At 38.7% G+C, this 25079-nt stretch overlaps 1 protein-coding gene across 2 annotated transcripts in view; it reads right to left on the bottom strand.

Moving 5' to 3' along the window:
- Window positions 1-25079, bottom strand: part of SLC39A11 (solute carrier family 39 member 11) — a 1247462-nt gene that overhangs the window by 990294 nt on the left and 232089 nt on the right. The gene's annotated exons all lie outside the window — the stretch shown is intronic.

Raw genomic sequence — 25079 nt, 5'->3', positions numbered from 1 at the left:
CGGTCTTCAGTTTCAGGATCGCCGGTCTTCATCTCTGCGGTCATCGGTCTTCAGCTTCGCCCTCCACTCCATGCCGGCTTGTTCCTGGAAGAAGAAAAAAAGAGGTCGCCGCTTGGAAGAAGACTTCACCGCCTGGAACAGTACCTTCTCCGCCGGACTTCAGCAACCGCGAGTACCAACCTGGGGGTTAGACTTTTTTTTGTGGGGGGGGGGTTTGTTTTATATAGATTAGGGATGGGCACTTCTTAAAAGAGCTAAATGCCCTTTTAAGGGCAATGTCCATACAAATGCCCTTTTCAGGGCAATGGGTAGTTTAGGTTTTTTAGTGTTAGGTTTATTTATTTTGGGGGGTTTGGGGGGTGGTGGATTTTACTGTTAGGGGGGACTTAACTGCAAAAGAGCTGTTTAACTTAGGGCAATGACCTGTGAAAAGCCCTTTTAAGAGCTATTGGTAGTATAGCATTAGTTTAGGGGGTGTTTTTTTTTGGGGGGGGGGGGCTTTTTTATTTTCATAGGGATTAGGATTAATTTTTTTATTTTTGATAATTTGTTTATTATTTTCTGTAAAATGAGATTTTTTTATTTTCTGTAATTTTAGCTTAATTTAAACTTAGTTTTTTTGTATTTTTAAAGTAATGTTAGGTTTTTTTATTTTAATAGTTAGTAACTTTAGTATTTTTTAATTTAGGTAATTTGGGTTAATTTAGGGTGTTAGGTTAGGGGGCTTAGTAATTTAATTATTTATTTGAGTTGTAGGGGATGACGGTTTAGGGGTTAATAGGTTTAATAGGGACTTTGCGCTGTGGATTACTGGCGGATTAGGGGTTAATACACTAAGTAGTTTGCAATGTTATGGTTGGCGGATTTAGGGGTTAATAATTTAATTATTACTTGTGGTGTGGGTTTGATGGCTGGTATAGGGGTTAATAATTTAATTATTACTTGCAGTGTGGGTTTGATGGCAGCTATAGGGGTTAATATACTTTATTAGTTATTGCGGTGGGGATTGCGGTTGACAGGTAGATATATATTGTGCATGTGTTAGGTGTTAGTTAATATTTTCAGCCAGTTACAGGAGTTACGGTGCTCACATACTCAGCGCAAGGCTTGCTGCGGCTGCCTTTGTGTGACAAGGTGAAAATGGAGTAAAATTTCTCCATTTTCGCCACTTAAGTTCCATGTTAGCTTATGGGAGTAAAAATTGTGGCCTACGGGTGAAATATACGTGGCACATTTATATATGGTGCTGTATATTGGATACCAAAACCGCATAAAAAAGGGCATTCCCGTTTTTTGCGGGTGACGCCGCATATGTAATGGAGCCCCTTGTCTAAGGTTACCAAACTCAACTTGCTGCTAGAATGAAAAAGATGCGCTGCGTAAATTTTGTCTACATGTAATTTTGCGTTATCAGCAAAGATATAACCTTAGTCATTCTTTCAGCTAACACTTATGCATAAACTTTCAAATCAAAATATAATAATGAGATATAACTAAATTATTTTAAGGGGGACTTTTGTGATCCTTTAGCTATGCAATTATCGTAGCTTCTAACATTTCCTCAGGGAAATCCCCACAGTTCATTGCCTCATTAAAAAACTTTAACCAGGAAAGGAAATAAAATATCACTAAATAATGAATCATATTAACTAGTGAAACCATCTGGGTCCTGTGCGCAGCTCTCTTTAATCTATTAATAACAATACCTCATCTATAGTGAAACCCTCACATTTGTCTGAGCTTGCTGCAATCATTTAGGTAAATGAAGATCTTTTTTGTAAAAATAAGTATCTTTTAGTGCTATCTTTTAAAGAAACATTTTCCAGAATGCAATTTAGAACCAAGGCTGGATTGGCCTATCAGGAGATTTCCCGGTGGGCTGCAGCAGCTGGGGCTGGAAAGCTACAATTTAAAAGGTTGAATAATGGATGCAATTGGATTGTAGGGTGCCTATATAACAACAATCTGGCACTTTTATTTAATACAAACTAATATAATATAATTCTGAAAACAATATTGGGGGAAGGAGTATCCCAGTAATCCCCTATGAGAAAAATGGGACATGTGTATGCTACTGACTCAACAGAAAATAGGGCTGGTCTTCATATTTTTTTCCAGGGCTGCTTTTCATTCCCAGTCCGGCCATGTTTAAAACGTTTACTATATAATTAGCAAGCAAATCACCTATCCTTTTGGGATTTTAATCCAACTCGCCAACATCCTAACTGGTTTTGTATATTCTAAGCACTGTCTTTTTACATTTCTGCTTCCTAGTGTACAGTTTATCTTCATCACTAATAAAATGGTCAAATTTGCAACATTTTATAAGGTCCTGTCAACTGTGATACCTTTATTAACTGAGTTTGGGAACAGATGTTGGAGTTAAAATTCTTTTACCTGGAATATCTCAACTTATTTTTTTCAAATTATTCAAATTAATAATTAGTAGATCCAAAAATATTTTTTTTTCTTAAAGGGACAGTCAACACCAGAGTTGTTGTTGTTTTAAAAGATAGATAATCCCTTAAATACCCACTCCCCTGTTTTGCATAATCAACATAGTTATAATAATACACGTCTTACCTCTGTGATTACCTTGTATCTAAGCCTCTGCCCCCTTATTTCAGTTCTTTTGATAGACTTGCATTTTAGCCAATCAGTGCTCACTCCTCAGTAAATTCACGTGCATGAGCTCAATGTTATCTATATGAAACACAGGAACTAACGCCCTCTAGTGGTGAAAAAGTGTCAAATGCAGAGGCGGCCTTCAAGGTCTAATAAATGAGCATATGAACCTCCTAGGTTTAGCTTTCAACTAAGAATACCAAGAGAACAAAGCAACATTGGTGATTCAAGTAAATTGGAAAGTTGTTTAAAATTACATGCCCTATTTGAATCATAAAAGGTTTTTTTGGACTTGACTAACAAACAAAAAAAAAGTCAAAAAGTGCCAATGTCAAGAGGCATATGTGCATAATAAATCTCCTGCTAGCTCCAAGTAATGCACTGCTGTTACTGAGCCTACCTAGGTGTGTTTTTCTACAAAGAATACCAAGAAAATAAAGTAAATACTGTATGGTAGTAGAAGTAAATTGAAAAGTCTCATAAAATTGCATGGTCAAACTGACCCAAGAAAGATTAACTTCTTTATATCCCTTTAATATATCCCAGACGATTGCTGTTTACATTTTTTTTCTTTCTTATTTTTTTGGGGTGGGGGGGGCCGTCAAATTTATAACAATGCTTGATCTTTAACTCAACTAGAGAAAAATCAGACTAGGCTGTGTTGTCAACTCAAGCTAACATAACTAGATCTTCTAATTTGTTAGAAATGAATCGGCCATGGTCTTATATTTTTAATAACATTGTGCTGATTTTCAGACTCCTAACCAAGCCCCAAAGTTTTAGATGTATACTGATGTATTAAGACTCCTGGTTTTGTAATGGGTCTTTTCATATGCAGGGGAGGGGGGTGTCTCCCTGTTCTGCTTTCTTAGCCCCTTTCACTGGGATGTCTCAACCTAGCCACATTAACAGTGCTAAACTGGGAGCTTATAAGTATGTTTTTAAATGGTTTTATATTGGATTTTTATATCAGTATCTGTGTATATTCTTCTATATGGAAGTATCTATTACATGCAGTTATATGAAAATTAGTGTATACTGTCCCTTTAAATACTAAGGCCTAGAGTATAAGTAGAGCCTAACTAATAGTGCAGGGTTCATTATCCTTAGTGTGACCCTGCGCTAATAATAGCACACAATCTGATATTATAAGTGGGATGGTAAAAAAAGGTTTAGCAGGCATTTCATTTATGTGACCTATATGTTTATTGGATAGTGCAGGGTGAACTAATATCGTTCACATTACAAGTGGTTATTTAAGTGTTGAACTTATTTGAAATAAATGTTTTAACACGGATAGGTCTATGATCAGGTGCTGGACTGGGAAGGGCTCAAAAGGTGTATATGTAGTGTTGCCACCTCGGACATGTTTTCCTGGACACTTATGAGTTACACATGCTTCAGGGTGTGCAAAGAGCATCACGCATTGCGCAACTAAAGAGCACAAAATAGTGACCATGGACAGCACTATTAATGTTTCTCTCTGCATACCCTGCAGCATGTGTAACTTATATGTGTCCAGGAAAACATTGCCACGGTGGCAACCCTATGTATACGTATGTCTATATATATATATACAGTATATATATATATATATATATATATATATATACACACACACATACACAGTATATGTGTGTGTGTGTGAGTATGGACGTGTGTATGTGTGCAATTTTTTAAACTTCTATTTAAATACAAAAACAGTTTTAAAACACACAATTTTTCCTTTCATGATTAAGATAGAGCATAAAATTTTAAACAACTTTCAAATTTACTTCTATTATGAAATTTGATCCATTCAGTTGATATTCTTTCTAGAAGGAGCAGCTATGCACTATTCGGAGCTAGCTGAACACAATGGATCAGCCAATAAGATATAAGTGCAACCACCAATCAGCCGCTAGCTCCCTGTAGTGCATTCCTGCTCCTAAACTTATCTTGCTTGCTCACTAACCTGACACGCATAAAAAGCCAAACTTACAATATCGCTTGCGCTAACCTATTCCCCCCAAAGAAGTCAATGGAGCAAAAAAAAAGTAGGGGGGAAAAACCTAACACCATACATGCTCGCAAACCTGATCACATATTCTCAAGTACGCTAAACCCGACATGAAAATATGAATATTTCACACTCCAATGTCTTTCACATAGAAGAAGAATATGCTCTATTTATTCATAAATACATATATATATATATATATATATATATATATATATATGTATGATGTTTTTTGCACAAATATATATTTATACATACACAATAGCGATTTGTAAAAAAAAAAAAAAAAAATTGCGAAAAAACGTGACCACTCACAATGACGTGTGCCCTCACGTGTGTGCCTGTTCGGGTTGCACACTCTTACATGAACTTTGTGAGTTTTCGTTAATTCTTGGTGTTTCTCGTACATGAGCAATAATCAGCTAAGTTTTGGGCAGGGCGTCCGTCCGGCACATCAAAAATATGTTATTATTATTCTGTTTACAATTACTTTAATATTAAATTGTAATTATATATTATGAGGCCGAATTAGAGGTGTCAATCAACCGGATCGTATTCGATCGGGTTGAATTGCGGCGATTCCTGTCCGCCTCATCAGAGCAGGCGGACAGGGTTATGGAGCAGCGGTCTTTAGACCGCTGCTTCATAACTGGTGTTTTTGGCAAGTCTGAAGACTCGCCAGAAACACGGCCCTTTAAGCTCCATACAGAGCTTGATAAATGGGCCTCTATGACTCAACTGTCAGATGTGAAAAAAAGAGTATTATTTTTTTTAGTGATAGCCATATCTTGAGAACTCCTTAGGTTAGGAGCAAGACATTTGGCATGTAAACTTGCTTTATAATGAAGATTTTAAATTATAATTTTTAATTTTCTAACATCTTCCGTTTTTAAGATATAGATTATCCTCATAAATAACCCCTCCCAGAATCTAAATACATATTTTCATGTCGGTAACATTTTTGCTTTTTTAAGATATCGGTATCCTCTTAAATAACCCCTCCCCTTTTCACCCTCTCTCCCCCCTTTAAGTGGATTGTTGAGAAATGGTAAAATTTATTTTTAAAGGAGAATCTAAATACTAAGTTTCACATCTGTAACATCTTTACCGTTAGATTTAGAGTTTTTTTCCAACGCACCCTTCAAACAATGCTGGTATTTAGAGTTGTCTGAGGGGCTGCGTTAGGCTCAAAAAAGGGTGCGTTGAGCCTAATTTAGCTCCACTTCAACCCTCAATACCAGCGTTGCTTATGGTAGCGGTAAACTGGAAAAACGTGCTCGTGCACGATATCCCCATAGGAAACAATGGGTCAGTTTGGGCTGGAAAAAAAACTAACACCTGCAAAAAAGCAGCGTTCAGCTCCTAACGCAGCCCCATTGTTTCCTATGGGGAAACACTCTCTAAGTCTGCACCTAACACCCTAACATGAACCCCGAGTCTAAACACTCCTAACCTTAAACTTATTAACCCCTAATCTGCCTCCCCCGACATCGCCGCCACCTACATTATATTATTAACCCCTAATCTGCCGCTCCAGACACCGCTGCCACCTACATTATAGCTATGAACCCCTAATCTGCTGCCCCTAACATCGCCGACCCCTATATTATATTTATTAACCCCTAATCTGCCCCCTCCCAACGTCGCCGCTACCTAAATACACTTATTAACCCCTAATCTGCAGACCGGACCTCGCCGCCACTATAATAAATGTATTAACCCCTAAACTGCCGCACTCCCGCCTCGCAAACACTATAATAAATTTTATTAACCCCTAATCTGCCCTCCCTAACATCGCCGCCACCTACCTACAATTATTAACCCCTAATCTTCCGCCCGCAACGTTGCCGCTACTATAATAAAGTTATTAACCCCTAAACCTAAGTCTAACTCTAACACCCCCCTAACATAGATATAATTTAAAATAAACAAAATAATATTCCTAAAATTAACTCAATTATTCCTATTTAAAACTAAATACTTACCTATAAAATAAACCTTAATATAGCTACAATATAACTAATAATTACATTGTAGCTATTTTAGGATTTATATTTATTTTACAGGCAACTTTGTATTTATTTTAACTAGTTACAATAGCTATTAAATAGTTATAACTATTTAATAGCTACCTAGTTAAAATAATTACAAAATTACCTGTAAAATAAATCCTAACCTAAGTTACAAATACACCTAACACTACACTATCAATAAATTAATTAAATTACCTACAATTAGCTAAATTAAAATACAATAAAATAAACTATTCTATAATACAACAACAAAAAACACTAAATTACAAAAAATAAAAAAGAATTACAAGAAGTTTAAACTAATTACACCTAATCTAAGCTCCCTAATAAAATAAAAAAGCCCCCCAAAATAAAAAAATGCCCTACCCTATTCTAAACTACCAAAGTAATCCGCTCTTTTACCAGCCCTTAAAAGGGCTTTTTGCGGGGCATTGCCCCAAAGTAATCAGCTCTTTTGCCTGAAAATAAAAATACAATACCCCCCAAGATTACAACCCACCACCCACATACCCCTACCCTAACCCACCCAAACCCCCCTTAAAAAACCTATCGCTAACCCCCTGAAGATCTCCCTACCTTGAGTCGTCTTCACTCAGCCGAGCCGAATTCTTCATCCAAGGTGCGCAGAGGAGGTTCTTGATCCGGCAGAAGTCTTCATCCAAGCGGGGCAAGAAGAGGTCCTCCATCCGGTAGAAGTGTTCATCCAGGCAGCGTCTTCAATCTTCATCCATTCGGAGCGGAGCCATCTTCAAAGGAGCCGACGCGGAACCATCCTCTTCAACCGACGACTTCCTGACGAATGAAGGTTCCTTTAAGGGACGTCATCCAAAATGGTGTCCCTTCAATTCCGATTGGCTGATAGAATTCTATCAGCCAATCTCAATTAAGGTAGAAAAAATCTGATTGGCTGAAGCAATCAGTCAATCAGATTGAAGTTCAATCCGATTGGCTGATCCAATCGGCCAATCGTATTGAACTTGCATTCTATTGGCTGATCGGAACAGCCAATAGAATGCAAGTTCAATACGATTGGCTGATTGGATCAGCCAATTGGATTGAACTTAATTATTTTAACTAGGTAGCTATTAAATAGTTATTAACCATTTAATAGCTATTGTAACTAGTTAAAATAAATACCAAGTTGCCTGTAAAATAAATATAAATCCTAAAATAGCTACAATGTAATTTTTAGTTATATTGTAGCAATATTAGGGTTTATTTTATAGGTATTTATTTAGTTTTAAATAGGAATAATTTAGTTAATTTTAGGAATATTATTTTGTTTATTTTAAATTATATCCATGTTAGGGGGGTGTTAGGGTTAGACTTAGGTTTAGGGGTTAATAGCTTTATTATAGTAGCGGCGATGTTGCGGGCGGGAGATTAGGGGTTAATAATTGAAGGTAGGTGGCGACGATGTTAGGGAGGGCAGATTAGGGGTTAATAAAATGTATTATAGTGTTTGCGAGGCGGGAGTGCTGCGTTTTAGGGGTTAATACATTTATTATAGTGGCGGAGAGGTCCGGCCGGCCAATTAGGGGTTAATAGGTGTAGTTAGGTAGCGGCGACGTTGGGGGGGGGGGGCAGATTAGGGGTTAATAAATATAATATAGGGGTCGCCGATGTTAGGGGCAGCAGATTAGGGGTTCATAGGTATAATGTAGGTGGCGGCAGTGTCCGGTCGGCAGATTAGGGGTTAAAAAAATATATTATAGTGGCGGCGATGTGGGGGGGCCTCGGTTTAGGGGTGCATAGGTAGTTTATGGGTGTTAGTGTACTTTAGAGCACAGTAGTTAAGAGCTTTATATTCACGCGTTAGCCCATAAAGCTCTTAACTACTGACTTTTTTTGGTGGTAGGAGTCTTGTCGGTAGAGGGTCTACCGCTCACTTCTCCCAAGACTCCAAATACCGGCGTTAGGCAGATCCCATTGAAAAAGATAGGATGCGCAATTGACGTAAGGGGATCTGCGGTAGCCTGGAGTCGCGGTAGGGAAGTGAGCGTTAGACACTTTCCTGCCTGACTCTAAAAACCAGTGGGCGGTAAAAAGCAGCGTTAGGACCCCTTAACGCTGCTTTTGACGGCTAACGCCAAACTCTAAATCTAGGTGTTAGTTTTTTTATATAGGTATCCTCATAAATAACCCCTCCCTTTTAACCCACCTTAAGTGGATTCTCGGGAAATGGTAAAACACGTGTTTCTTTATTTTCAAAGGAGAATCTAAATACCAATTTTCACATCTGTAACATCTTTGGATTTTGAGATAGGTATCCTCTTCAATAACCCCTCCCCCCTTAAAGGAATAGTCTAGTCAAAATTAAACTTTAATGATTCAGATAGAGCATGCAATTTTAAGCAACTTTCTAATTTACTGCTATTATACATTTGTCTTTGGTCTCTTGGTATATTTATTTGAAATAAGCATAGGAGCTGGCCCATTTTTGATTCAGCACCTGGGTAGCGCTTGCTGATTGGTTGGCTACATTTAGACAACAATCAGAAAGTGCTACCAAGGTGCTGAACCAAGAATGGGCCGGCTAATATGCTTACATTCTTGCTTTTTCAAATAATGATACAAAGAGAATGAAGAAAAACTGATAATAGGAATAAATTAGAAAGTTGCTTAAAATTGCATGCTCTATCTGAATCATGAACGTTTAATTTTGACCATACTATTCCATTAAGTGGATTTTAGGGAAATGGTAAAATATGTGTTTCTTTTTTTTTTTTTTTAAAGGATAATCTAAATACCAAGTTTCACATCTGTAACATCTTTTTTTTTTTTTTTTTTTTTTTTAATATAGGTACCCTCATAAATAACCCCTCCCCTTTTCACCCTCCTGCCCCCTTAAAGGAGAATCTAAATACCAATTTTCACATCTTTATCATGGGTTTTTGAGATATAGGTATCCACATAAAAAAAATTCAGCCCCCTTTTTCTCCCCCTAAAGTGGGTAATTACATCATAAAAACAACGTACCATATAAATTTCACGCTCCTAGGTTTGAGCTGGGCATTGATGTGTCAGTCAGTGAGTCAGGACTTCTTCTTTTATATACTGTATATATAGATATATATATATATATACACATATACACACAAAAACAATGACGAAGTCTGTCTAAAATCCTTTGTACCCTGAAGATAGAATTTCAAGGCCCGAACCACATCCAAATTATGACGTAATCGTTCCTTCAAAAAAGAAGGATTAGGACACAAGGAACCACAATCTCCTGATTGATGTTGCGATCAGACACAACCTTAGGGAGAAAACACAACCCAGTGCGAAGAACAGCCTTATCAGCATGAAACACTAGGTAAGGAGGCTCACATCGCAAGGCCGCCATCTCAGAGACTCTGCGTGCCAAAGCAATAGCCAGTAGAAAAAGAACCTTCAAAGACTATAATTTAATGTCAACTGAATGCATAGGCTCAAACGGAGTCTTCTGCAATTCCCTTAAGAACTAAATTTAAGCTCCAAGGAGGAGCGGTAGGTCTAAACACAGGCCTGATTCGAGACAGAGCCTGAACAAAAGACTGTACATCAGGAAGCTCAGCGAGCCTCTTGTGCAATAACACAGAAAGAGCCGAAATCAGTCCCTTTAAGGAACTAGCAGCAAGTCCCATTTCCAACCATCTTGGAGAAAGGAAAGAATCCTGGACACCTTGATCTTTTGGCAGGGTAATCCACGTTCTTCACACCAGAATAAGTAGGTCCTCCTCACCTTATGATAGATGCGACAGGTGACCGGCTTTCTAGCTTGAATGAGAGTATTAATCACTCTCTCAGAAAAACCTCTCTTGGCTAGGACTAAGCGTTCAATCTCCACACAGTCAGCCTCAGAGAATCTAGATTCTGATGAACATAAGGACCCTGTTCCAGCAGATCTCTGCGACAGGGTACCCTCCATGGAGGAGATGAGGACATTACCCACCAGGTCTGCAAACCACATCCTTCGCGGCCACGATGGAGCAATTAGAATAGCCAAAGCTTGCTCCTGCTTGATGTGGGCCACTACCCGAGGGAGAAGTGGTAACGGTGGAAAAAACATAATTTATGTAAGAACTTACCTTTTAAATTTATTTCTTTCATATTGGCAAGAGTCCATGAGCTAGTGACATATGGGATATACAATACTACCAGGAGGAGTTTCCCAAACCTCAAAATGCCTATAAATACACCCCTCACCACACCCAAAATTCAGTTTAACGAATAGCCAAGCAGTGGGGTGATAAAGAAAGGAGTAGAAAGCATCAACAAAGGAAATTTGGAAATAATTGTGCTTTATACAAAAAAATCATAACCACCATGAAAAGGGTGGGCCTCATGGACTCTTGCTAGATTAAAGAGAACCGAGATAGCACACAGAGTCTCTATAGAAGTGCGCAAATGATCACAGCATGTGGCAGATGGCGGATTCGGCAAACAGCAATCCAGGCAGCTCTCTTAGAAATGGTAAGTGGACAACGGGAACCTGTGGATGACAGATGGAAGAGGCGCCTCATGGGACAAGTATCGTTTTAGGCAACAAAGGGATACACATTAGCAGCGGACCCCCCACACAGAGTGTTACTCACAAGAGCGGCGGTACAAACGTGTACCCAGACAAGCAGGACGGAACCAAAAGTCGCCCGTCAGACAGGCGTAAGCTCGGTACGCTAGGCAAACGTAACTCAGCAAGCAGCGTCAGAGTAGACCCAGCAGGGGAACCAATGGAGTCGAAGGGAACTCGACACAGCGGACCTCCAAAGGGGATCAGGAACGTAACCAAATTGCTCCAGCGGCAATAGTAATAGAAAACAGGCAGGTGTGATGTACTCAAGGATACATTTATTGAGTACAAACAGATAAAAACAAGCGTACAGCAACGCGCTTCTCAACAAATAGTCGTTTCATCAGGCTGATACTAATACATGGAAATACCTGCTCTATTTATAACACACCTGTGTCAATCACAGAGCTCCTACTACCGACACACCTCCAGGTGGGGATAACTGATGATAGGATGTGAATCGAGTGGGAGGTGTCTCAGGAGCCGGAGCTAAGGATGGACTACAAACAACAAATAACATACACAAATATTTCAAACATTCTGAATTATATGTTCGTAATTGGTCTGTCCTTACAGAAAATATACACATTCAAATCATACATGTAATAAATATTACTGTAACAGTATACAACATGTGGAGAATTAAAACGCTCACAAATTAAGATCATAGTTTGATAAAATATAATAATGTATCATAATAACCCAGTATCATTAAAAGATTCAGAACAGATAAAAAAATAATAGTAATGGTCCAATTTAATAAAAAGGGGCTGAATAATGATTTAAAAGATTATTAAATAGAGAATGAGAGAAATGTTTATAAAGGGGGGGGGGGCAATCCTTGGATAATAAGGGGGTAAGACTAAGAGGACCAGCGATAAAGACCATTTCAAAGTCCTAAATATGGATATCAGGGGGTCCTATAAAGTCCTACTACTAATTACTAAAAGCTCCAAATAAATAGATTACAATATTAATCTTAGTCGCTGACTATACTAGGTGCTCAAATGTAATTGTAAAATTAGAAAATAAAGGATATGGGTTGAGTGACTGGAAACAACTCTAACGGATGGCCCTAATTGATGGAAGTTGTACTAATAATGACTAAAAGCACCAGAAAAAAATAAATCAAACAGTATTAATCTTAGTCATTGACTATACTAAATGCTCAGATGTAAATATAAAAATATAAAATAAAGAATAAAAGATATGGATTGAATGACTGGATACAGCTCTAGTGCATGGCCCTAATTAGTGGAAGGCTGCTAGGTCAATACACAAATTTAACCCATCAGGATGCATGCATTTCAAAACGTGGATCCAATACGTTTCTCTTTGTCTTAATCTAAAATACCTATTATAGATATAAGATTTAGGTATATGTTCTAAAGGGGTCACGGAGAAGCAATTAGTATCACCATTGTGCATGATGTTGCAGTGTCTAGAGACACTATGGTACTTGTAATTCTTCCTCATATTACGTTTATGTTCAGACCACCTTATGCTGAACCGCCTACAGGTTCTGCCCACATATTGGATGCCACACAAGCAGGTGAGTAAATATACAACATAGGTTGAAGCACAAGAGATATGTCCAATGATCGAATAAGATCTATTAGTAATAGTAGATCGAAAGGTTTTTTGTTTGGTGTCAATCGACTGACACATCTTGCATCTGCTCGCTCTACATCTGAAAGCACCAAACTTTGGTGCAATAGACTTCGGTGTTATGGGGGCTGGTTGTCTCTTATGTTTGACTATCTTGCTGGGAGCAAGCAGGGTCTTTAGAGTAGGAGCTCTCCTGTAAACCACTTTTGGTTTGGTACCTATCGACTTACCCAAAATGGGATCCTTAGTTAGAATGTCCCAATGTTTGGCCAGCACCTTTCTAATCAGTACATGATTAGAATTAAATTGCGTGATGAAAAGAGGATTTTCATTATAGTTATTAGTTACTTGTCCCAAATGTTTATTAGAGTTGATAAAATAACCATTCCTATCATCTAATCTAGCCCTTCTGTAACCTTTGTCTATAATACTAAGTGGATAGTTCTTTTCCAGAAAACGTTCCCTCAAGACCTGACTTTGGGAATCATAGTCAGATAACGTGCTGCAGTTACGGCGAATACGTTTGAACTGACCATATGGTACGTTCTGTTTCCAGGCATGAAAATGACAACTTTTGAAATCCAGATAGCTATTACAGTCAACCGTCTTGAAATAGGTTGTACTGGTCACCTTGCCTTCATTAAAGCTCAAGTGCAGGTCCAAGTATACAATTGATTTAGTGTTAATTGAACTCGTAAAGGTCAAGCCCCTGTCGTTTGAATTCAAATAATCCACAAAAGAAGTGGCTGAGTCCTCATTGCCCCTCCATATAAATATCAGATTGTCAATGTATCTGCCATAGAATACCAGGCTCGCCCCATAGTGTGAGTCATATATATAACGCTTTTCAAAATGACCCATAAACAAATTCGCGTAACTAGGGGCGAACCTGGTACCCATGGCAGTACCTTTGGTTTGAAGAAAAAATTCATCCTGGAACACAAAATAGTTGTGCTCCAGGATGAAAGAAATGAGTTGTAAAATGAACTCTTTCTGGTTGGTAGAAAGATAAAAATCTTGGTCCAGAAATTCAGACACTGCCTCCATACCCAAATTGTGTGCAATATTTGAGTACAAAGCCTGAACATCACAGGTGATCCACACCAGGTCGGGTGTGATATTCAATCCCTCTAATTTCTTGAGGAGGTCTGTGGAGTCTTGAATATAGGATTCAAGACCCCGGACATATTTCTGTAGAAAATGATCAACGTATGAAGACACGTTGTCAGTTAAGCTGCCTATCCCCGCTATGATGGGTCGACCTGGTGGGCATGAGGGGTTTTTGTGTATCTTAGGCAAATGGTAATAAAATGCCAAATTGGGCTCATCAGTTACCAAAAAATCCCTCTCTTTTTTATGGAGTATACCTTCTTTGAAGGCAGAATCAACAATATCCTTAAGAGATGATTTAAACCTCGTAGTGGGGTCAGAGTTCAATTTCGTGTAGTAGTTAACATCAAATAAAATTTTCCGGGCCTCTGTTAGATAGTCAGCAAGGTCTTGAAGCACAACCCCTCCGCCTTTGTCGGCTTGTCTTATGACAATAGATTTGTTGTTTTTAAGACTTTCCAAAGCTTTTTTCTCATTAGGAAAAAGATTATTTTGTCCATGTATCTTTTTGGTTATTTTATCAAAATCGTCACTAACAAGTTGTCTGAAAATTTCGATATGGGCATTGTTTTTCAATTGGGGCACAAAGTTTGACTTATTTTTGAAGTTGGTATGTATATACCCCTCACACAGTTGGTCAATAAAAGTGTCAGGTTCAATAACCGGAACCATTTCTTGATTGAGTCTGGCTCCCATAGAGTCTGTCAGAATAGGCAACAGTGTACTATTCTTGAGTGTCTTTTCAGCAAAGTATTTTTGCAATGACAGTTTTTGGGTGAACCGGTTCAAATCCACAAAAAGTGAAAAAACATTGTGCTTGTTGGTAGGACTAAAAGAAAGACCTTTGCCCAATACCCGAATTTCGTCATTTGACAAGACATGGGACGATAGATTAAAGATCCCCTTACTTAGGGTCTGTAATCTTGCCTTTTTGCGGGCTGTGCTCCGTCCTCTACACCCTCGTTTCCGTGAGGTCTTTTCCCTTTCAGGGGTGCAGTAAGGGAGATCACCGGCTCTAGGTAACTGGCAATCGTCTTCTGTTTCCATGACGATTGTCTGTGACCTGTCCCTAAAAAATGATTAGGAGAATCAGTATCAGAAATGATAGCTTGGCTATCATTTGGAAAATGTGGGCTTAAAGTCGCATCGGGGGCAAACATGTGGTTAGGATATGCATTTGCACCAACATTATTTGGCATTCTAGATGGTGTAATCTCATGGCTGCTCGTAATAGCCCTCCTAGTATGTGAGGGACCCTGATCACTAAGAGAATTATCTCTCATATGTCCATGGCCATAATTGAATGATATATGTTGGTTAGCTGGATCACCTTGGGTCTGATGATAATTTCCTACAGCACGGTGAGATGGTATAACTATATCATTTCTGGAGTTATGGTACCCATTGGAATGCTGTACATGGTTAACATTCCTATTTTCTTTAGGGTTTCTGTGATCAGGTCTATATCCATAATTAGGGTTGTTATAATTGGATTGATGTCCTCTATTATATTCACCCTTATGTCTATAACCATTATGATCTGGACCATATGGTGGATAATCTCTATCTTTATTCCAGTGGTTATTACCATTATAAGAATAATGGTTTCGTCTGTTGGCGTTCGTCCACTGTTCATTAGTATTATTATTGGACTGATGATTATTCCAAGTGGTATTATTCGATTTGTTTTTATTCTTATGTTTATTTTTATTTTTCGGGTAATATACCGTGGTCCACTCATTTTCAAGGCCATTAGGTGGTACTCTTGAAGGTGGTTGCTGGATAACCCTATCCTGTGAGGTGGCATTCACTTCTGAAACTAAGATGCTCTTAGGATCAGGGCTAGATGTTTCGTGAATTCTCTTATTCTTATGATAGGTATGTATCTGACCTTTCTGGTAATCCTCTTCATCCCTAATAAGTTTACGATTTTTGACCAACATCAAATCTTTTTGATAAGCATCTGTTTTCTGTAGAACCATAGTATTCAGTTCATCATAAAGATGCGATGTTTTGAATTTTTCTAAACTTTTTTGAATGGAATCTATTTCTTTAGAGGGTTGTTCAACTAAAATTTTCCTGTGGGCAATCAAGATTTTCAAAAGTGTGATGGAACATAAAGTTAATGCTTTCTCCCATTGGGAATTGACAGTGGGGTCATCTTTAAATGAACAACTTTTAAAAATCCTAAGTCCACGAGGTATTTGTTCTTTGTCAATATATTTTTGCAGCATTTCTGCATCCAACCAGTGTCTGCACTCGACATTGATTGCATCTTCTAATCTCGCAAAAAGTGCATGAATGGACAGATTCTCAACAGAACTGTCAGATGCAGCTGTGTGAGGGGTATATACATACCAACTGTGTGAGGGGTATATACATACCAACTTCAAAAATAAATCGAACTTTGTGCCCCAATTGAAAAACAATGCCCATATCGAAATTTTCAGACAACTTGTTAGTGACGATTTTGATAAAATAACCAAAAAGATACATGGACAAAATAATCTTTTTCCTAATGAGAAAAAAGCTTTGGAAAGTCTTAAAAACAACAAATCTATTGTCATAAGACAAGCCGACAAAGGCGGAGGGGTTGTGCTTCAAGACCTTGCTGACTATCTAACAGAGGCCCGGAAAATTTTATTTGATGTTAACTACTACACGAAATTGAACTCTGACCCCACTACGAGGTTTAAATCATCTCTTAAGGATATTGTTGATTCTGCCTTCAAAGAAGGTATACTCCATAAAAAAGAGAGGGATTTTTTGGTAACTGATGAGCCCAATTTGGCATTTTATTACCATTTGCCTAAGATACACAAAAACCCCTCATGCCCACCAGGTCGACCCATCATAGCGGGGATAGGCAGCTTAACTGACAACGTGTCTTCATACGTTGATCATTTTCTACAGAAATATGTCCGGGGTCTTGAATCCTATATTCAAGACTCCACAGACCTCCTCAAGAAATTAGAGGGATTGAATATCACACCCGACCTGGTGTGGATCACCTGTGATGTTCAGGCTTTGTACTCAAATATTGCACACAATTTGGGTATGGAGGCAGTGTCTGAATTTCTGGACCAAGATTTTTATCTTTCTACCAACCAGAAAGAGTTCATTTTACAACTCATTTCTTTCATCCTGGAGCACAACTATTTTGTGTTCCAGGATGAATTTTTTCTTCAAACCAAAGGTACTGCCATGGGTACCAGGTTCGCCCCTAGTTACGCGAATTTGTTTATGGGTCATTTTGAAAAGCGTTATATATATGACTCACACTATGGGGCGAGCCTGGTATTCTATGGCAGATACATTGACGATCTGATATTTATATGGAGGGGCAATGAGGACTCAGCCACTTCTTTTGTGGATTATTTGAATTCAAACGACAGGGGCTTGACCTTTACGAGTTCAATTAACACTAAATCAATTGTATACTTGGACCTGCACTTGAGCTTTAATGAAGGCAAGGTGACCAGTACAACCTATTTCAAGACGGTTGACTGTAATAGCTATCTGGATTTCAAAAGTTGTCATTTTCATGCCTGGAAACAGAACGTACCATATGGTCAGTTCAAACGTATTCGCCGTAACTGCAGCACGTTATCTGACTATGATTCCCAAAGTCAGGTCTTGAGGGAACGTTTTCTGGAAAAGAACTATCCACTTAGTATTATAGACAAAGGTTACAGAAGGGCTAGATTAGATGATAGGAATGGTTATTTTATCAACTCTAATAAACATTTGGGACAAGTAACTAATAACTATAATGAAAATCCTCTTTTCATCACGCAATTTAATTCTAATCATGTACTGATTAGAAAGGTGCTGGCCAAACATTGGGACATTCTAACTAAGGATCCCATTTTGGGTAAGTCGATAGGTACCAAACCAAAAGTGGTTTACAGGAGAGCTCCTACTCTAAAGACCCTGCTTGCTCCCAGCAAGATAGTCAAACATAAGAGACAACCAGCCCCCATAACACCGAAGTCTATTGCACCAAAGTTTGGTGCTTTCAGATGTAGAGCGAGCAGATGCAAGATGTGTCAGTCGATTGACACCAAACAAAAAACCTTTCGATCTACTATTACTAATAGATCTTATTCGATCATTGGACATATCTCTTGTGCTTCAACCTATGTTGTATATTTACTCACCTGCTTGTGTGGCATCCAATATGTGGGCAGAACCTGTAGGCGGTTCAGCATAAGGTGGTCTGAACATAAACGTAATATGAGGAAGAATTACAAGTACCATAGTGTCTCTAGACACTGCAACATCATGCACAATGGTGATACTAATTGCTTCTCCGTGACCCCTTTAGAACATATACCTAAATCTTATATCTATAATAGGTATTTTAGATTAAGACAAAGAGAAACGTATTGGATCCACGTTTTGAAATGCATGCATCCTGATGGGTTAAATTTGTGTATTGACCTAGCAGCCTTCCACTAATTAGGGCCATGCACTAGAGCTGTATCCAGTCATTCAATCCATATCTTTTATTCTTTATTTTATATTTTTATATTTACATCTGAGCATTTAGTATAGTCAATGACTAAGATTAATACTGTTTGATTTATTTTTTTCTGGTGCTTTTAGTCATTATTAGTACAACTTCCATCAATTAGGGCCATCCGTTAGAGTTGTTTCCAGTCACTCAACCCATATCCTTTATTTTCTAATTTTACAATTACATTTGAGCACCTAGTATAGTCAGCGACTAAGATTAATATTGTAATCTATTTATTTGGAGCTTTTAGTAATTAGTAGTAGGACTTTATAGGACCCCCTGATATCCATATTTAGGACTTTGAAATGGTCTTTATCGCTGGTCCTCTTAGTCTTACCCCCTTATTATCCAAGGATTGCCCCCCCCCCCCTTTATAAACATTTCTCTCATTCTCTATTTAATAATCTTTTAAATCATTATTCAGCCCCTTTTTATTAAATTGGACCATTACTATTATTTTTTTATCTGTTCTGAATCTTTTAATGATACTGGGTTATTATGATACATTATTATATTTTATCAAACTATGATCTTAATTTGTGAGCGTTTTAATTCTCCACATGTTGTATACTGTTACAGTAATATTTATTACATGTATGATTTGAATGTGTATATTTTCTGTAAGGACAGACCAATTACGAACATATAATTCAGAATGTTTGAAATATTTGTGTATGTTATTTGTTGTTTGTAGTCCATCCTTAGCTCCGGCTCCTGAGACACCTCCCACTCGATTCACATCCTATCATCAGTTATCCCCACCTGGAGGTGTGTCGGTAGTAGGAGCTCTGTGATTGACACAGGTGTGTTATAAATAGAGCAGGTATTTCCATGTATTAGTATCAGCCTGATGAAACGACTATTTGTTGAGAAACGCGTTGCTGTACGCTTGTTTTTATCTGTTTGTACTCAATAAATGTATCCTTGAGTACATCACACCTGCCTGTTTTCTATTACTATTGCCGCTGGAGCAATTTGGTTACGTTCCTGATCCCCTTTGGAGGTCCGCTGTGTCGAGTTCCCTTCGACTCCATTGGTTCCCCTGCTGGGTCTACTCTGACGCTGCTTGCTGAGTTACGTTTGCCTAGCGTACCGAGCTTACGCCTGTCTGACGGGCGACTTTTGGTTCCGTCCTGCTTGTCTGGGTACACGTTTGTACCGCCGCTCTTGTGAGTAACACTCTGTGTGGGGGGTCCGCTGCTAATGTGTATCCCTTTGTTGCCTAAAACGATACTTGTCCCATGAGGCGCCTCTTCCATCTGTCATCCACAGGTTCCCGTTGTCCTCATGGACTCTTGCCAATATGAAAGAAATGAATTTGACAGGTAAGTTCTTACATAAATTATGTTTTCTTTCATGTAACTGGCAAGAGTCCATGAGCTAGTGACATATGGGATAGCAATACCCAAGATGTGGATCTTCCACTCAAGAGTCACTGGAGAGGGAGGGAATAAAAATAAAAACAGCCATATTCCGCTGAAAAAATTAATCCACAACCCCAAAAAATAAGTTTATTTTCATTTTGAAAGAAAAAAACTTAAATCAAAAGCAGAAGAATCAAACTGAAACAGCTGCCTAAAGAACTTTTCTACCAAAAACTGCTTCCGAAGAAGCAAATACATCAAAACGGTAGAATTTAGTAAATGTATGCAAAGAGGACCAAGTTGCCGCTTTGTAAATCTGATCAACTGAAGCTTCATTCTTAAAAGCCCACGAAGTGGAGACTGATCTAGTAGAATGAGCTGTAATTCTCTGAGGCGGGGACTGACCCGACTCCAAATAAGCTTGATGAATAAAAAGTTTCAACCAAGAAGCCAAGGAAATAGCAGAAGCCTTCTGACCTTTCCTAGGACCAGAAAATAAAACAAATAGACTGGAAGTCTTCCTGAAATTTTTAGTAGCTTCCACATAATATTTCAAAGCTCTTACCACATGATTTTGGAGATTACTCTTGGAAGGAGAACTAGAGGCGGGAAGATGTAAGCAGGATGATAACACCAAGGAAGTGTCAACGCATCCACTGCTTCCGCCTGAACATCCCTGGACCTGGATAGATATCTGGGAAGTTTCTTGTTTAGATGAGAGGCCATGAGATCCATCTCTGGAAGACCCCACATCTGAACAATCTGAGAAAACACATCTGGATGGAGAGACCACTCCCCTGGATGTAAAGTCTGGCGGCTGAGATAATCCGCCTCCCAATTGTCTACACCTGGAATATGCACCGCAGAAATTAGACAGGAGCTGGATTCCGCCCAAGCAAGTATCCGAGATAATTCTTTCATAGCTTGGGGACTGTGAGTCCCACCCTGATGATTGACATAAGCCACAGTTGTGATATTGTCTGTCTGACAACAAATGAACGGTTCTCTCATTAGCAGAGGCCAGAACTGAAGAGCCCTGAGAATTGCACGGAGTTCAAAAATATTTATTGGTAATCTCGCCTCTTGAGATTTCCAAACCCCTTGTGCTGTCAGAGATCCCCAAACAGCTCCCCAACCTGAAAGACTCGCATCTGTTGAGATCACAGTCCAGGTTAGCCGAACAAAAGAAGCCCCTTGAACCAAACGATGGTGATCTATCCACCATGTCAGAGAGTGTCGTACATTGGGAATCAAGAATATTAATTGTGATATCTTTGTATAATTCCTGCACCACTGATTCAGCATACAAAGCTGTAGAGGTCTCATGTGAAAACAAGCAAAGGGGATCGCGTCCAATGCTGCAGTCATGAGATCTAAAACTTCCATGCACACAGCCACTGAAGGGAATGACTGAGACTGAAGGTGACGGAATGATGCGACCAATTTTAAACGTCTCTTGTCTGTTAGAGACAGAGTCATGGACACTGAATCTATCTGGAAGCCTAAAAAGGTGACCCTTGTCTGAGGAATCAAGAAACTTTTTGGTAAATTGATCCACCAACCATGTTTCCGAAGAAACAACACTAGTTGATTTGTGTGAGATTCTGCAGAACGTAAAGACTGAGCTAGTACCAAGATATCGTCCAAATAAGGAAACACCGCAATACCCTGTTCTCTGATTACAGATAGTAGGGCAACCAGAACCTTTGAAAAGATTCTTGGAGCTGTTGCTAGGCCAAATGGAAGAGCAACAAATTGGTAATGCTTGTCTAGAAAAGAGAATCTCAGAAACTGATAGTGTTCTGGATGAATCGGGATATGAAGGTATGCATCTTGCAAGTCTATTGTGGACATATAATGTCCTCGCTGAACAAAAGGCAGAATAGTCCTTATAGTCACCATCTTGAAAGTTGGTACTCTTACATAAAAATTCAAATTTTTTAGATCCAGAACTGGTCTGAATAAATTTTCTTTCTTTGGTACAATGAATAGGTTTGAATAAAACACCAAACCTTGTTCCTGAGGAGGAACTGGCATGATTACCCCTGAAGACTCCAGGTCTAAAACACACTTCAGAAAAGCCTGAGCTTTTACTGGATTTACAGGGATGCGTGAGAGAAAAAAATCTTCTCACAGGAGGTCTTACTCTGAATCCTATTCGATACCCTTGAGAGACAATGCTCTGAATCCAATGATTTTGGACAGATTTTATCCAAAAATCCTTGAAAAACCTTAATCTGCCCCCTACCAGCTGAGCTGGAATGAGGGCCGCACCTTCATGCGGACTTAGGGGCTGACTTTGGTTTCCTAAATGGCTTGGATTTATTCCAATTTGAGGAAGGCTTCCAATTGGAAGCAGATTCCTTGGGGGGGAGGATTGAGTTTTTGTTCCTTATTCTGACGAAAGGAACGAAAACGGTTAGAAGCCTTAGATTTACCCTTAGGTTTTTTATCCTGAGGCAAAAAAACTCCTTTTCCCCCAGTGATAGTTAAAATAATAGAATCCAACTGAGAAAAAAATAAATTATTACCTTGGAAAGAAAGAGATAGTAATCTAGATTTAGATGTCATATCAGCATTCCAAGACTTAAGCCACAAAGCTCTTCTAGCTAATACAGCTAAAGACATGGATCTAACATCAATTTTGATAATATCAAAAATGGCATCACAAATAAAATGATTAGCATGTTGCAGTAAGCGAATAATGCTAGATATGTCAGAATCCAATTCATGTTGCGCTAAATTTTCCAACCAGAAAGTTGATGCAGCCACAACATCAGCCAAAGAAATAGCAGGTCTGAGAAGATGACCTGAATATAAATAGGCCTTCCTTAGATAAGATTCAAGCTTCCTATCTAAAGGATCCTTAAAGGAAGTGCTATCTTCCATAGGAATAGTGGTACGTTTAGCAAGAGTAGAAATAGCCCCATCAACTTTGGGGATTTTTTTCCCAAAACTCTATAGATTTTGCTGGTAAAGGATACAATTTTTTAAACCTTGAAGAAAGAATAAAAGTACCACCTGGTTTATTCCATTCCCTAGAAATCATATCAGAAATAGCTTTAGGAATGGGAAAAACCCCTGGAGAAACCACAGGAGGTTTAAAAACAGCATTTAAACGTTTATTAGACTGAACGTCAACAGGACTGGTTACCTCAATATCCAAAGTAATTAACACTTCTTTTAATAAAGAACGCATATACTCTATTTTAAATAAATAAGTAGATTTGTCAGTGTCAATGTCTGAGGAAGGATCTTCTGAATCAGATAGATCCTCATCAGAAGAGGATAAATTATTATGTTGTTGGTCATTTGAAATTTCATCAGCTAAATGAGAAGTTTTAAAAGACCTTTCTCTTGTTAAGTGTATCCAGTCCACGGATCATCCATTACTTGTGGGATATTCTCCTTCCCAACAGGAAGTTGCAAGAGGATCACACACAGCAGAGCTGCTATATAGCTCCTCCCCTCACTGCCATATCCAGTCATTCTCTTGCAACTCTCAACAAAGATAGACGTAGTAAGAGGAGAGTGGTGTATTATAGTTAGTTTTTTAACTTCAATCAAAAGTTTGTTATTTTTAAATGGTACCGGAGTGTACTGTTTCATCTCAGGCAGCATTAGAAGAAGAATCTGCCTGTGATTTCTATGATCTTAGCAGAAGTAACTAAGATCCATTGCCGTTCTCACATATTCTGAGGAGTGAGGTAACTTCAGAGGGGGAATGGCGTGCAGGTTTTCCTGCAATAAGGTATGTGCAGTTAATATATTTCTAGGGATGAAATTTGCTAGAAAAATGCTGATGATACCGGATTAATGTAAGTTAAGCCTTAAATGAAGTGATAGCGACTGGTATCAGGCTTATTAACAGAGATACATACTCTTTTAAAAGTCTAATATAAAACGTTTGCTGGCATGTTAATCGTTTTTATATATGTTTGGTGACAAAACTTATTGGGGCCTAGTTTTTTTCCACATGGCTGGCATGATTTTTGCCTAGAAACAGTTTCCTGAAGCTTTCCACTGTTGCAATATGAGTGGGAAGGGCCTATTTTAGTGCTTTTCTGTGCAGATAAAAATACTGACAGATACATTCAGCTTCCCTTTGCATGATACAGGACATCTCTGAAGGGCTCAAAAGGCTTCAATGTCGTGTTTGAGGAGGGTAACAATCACAGTAGACTGTGGCAGTTGTGACTGTGTTTAAAAAATGTTTTTGTCATTTATTATTCTGTTTTTGTTATTAAGGGGTTAATCATCCATCTGCAAGTGGGTGCAATGCTCTGCTGACTTGTTACATACACTGTAAAAATTTTGTTAGTGTAACTGCCTTTTTTCACTGTTATTTCAAATTTTGTCAAAATTTGTTTCTCTTAAAGGCACAGTAACGTTTTTTATATTGCTTGTTAACTTGCTTTAAAGTGTTTTCCAAGCTTGCTAGTCTCATTGCTAGTCTGTACAAACATGTCTGAAACAGAGGATACTTGTTCATTATGTTTAAAAGCCATGGTGGAGCCCCATAGGAGAATGTGTACTAAATGTATTGATTTCACCTTAAACAGTAAAGATTAGTCTTTATCTATAAAAGAACTGTCACCAGAGAGGTCTGTCGAGGGGGAAGTTATGCCGACTAACTCTCCCCACGTGTCGGACCCTTCGCCTCCCGCTCAAGGGACGCACGCTAATATGGCGCCAAGTACATCAGGGACGCCCATAGCGATTACTTTGCAGGACATGGCTGCAATCATGAATAATAGCCTGTCAGAGGTATTATCCAGATTGCCTGAATTGAGAGGCAAGCACGATAGCTCTGGGGTTAGACGAGATACAGAGCACGTAGATGCTGTAAGAGCCATGTCTGATACTGCGTCACAATATGCAGAACCTGAAGACGGAGAGCTTCAGTCTGTGGGTGACGTCTCTGAATCGGGGAGACCTGATTCAGAGATTTCTAATTTTAAATTTAAGCTTGAGAACCTCCGTGTATTGCTTGGGGAGGTATTAGCTGCTCTGAATGACTGTGACACAATTGCAGTGCCAGAGAAATTGTGTAGGCTGGATAAATACTATGCAGTGCCGGTGAGTACTGATGTTTTTACAATACCTAAAAGGCTTACAGAAATTATTAGTAAGGAGTGGGATAGGCCCGGTGTGCCCTTTTCCCCACCTCCTATATTTAGAAAAATGTTTCCAATAGATGACACTACACGGGACTTATGGCAGACTGTCCCTAAGGTGGAGGGAGCAGTTTCTACTTTAGCAAAGCGTA

The sequence above is a fragment of the Bombina bombina genome, chromosome 1 (assembly GCF_027579735.1).
Source record: "Bombina bombina isolate aBomBom1 chromosome 1, aBomBom1.pri, whole genome shotgun sequence".
NCBI classification, from domain to species: Eukaryota; Metazoa; Chordata; class Amphibia; order Anura; family Bombinatoridae; genus Bombina; species Bombina bombina.
This window is presented reverse-complemented; position numbering and strand designations above follow the sequence as displayed.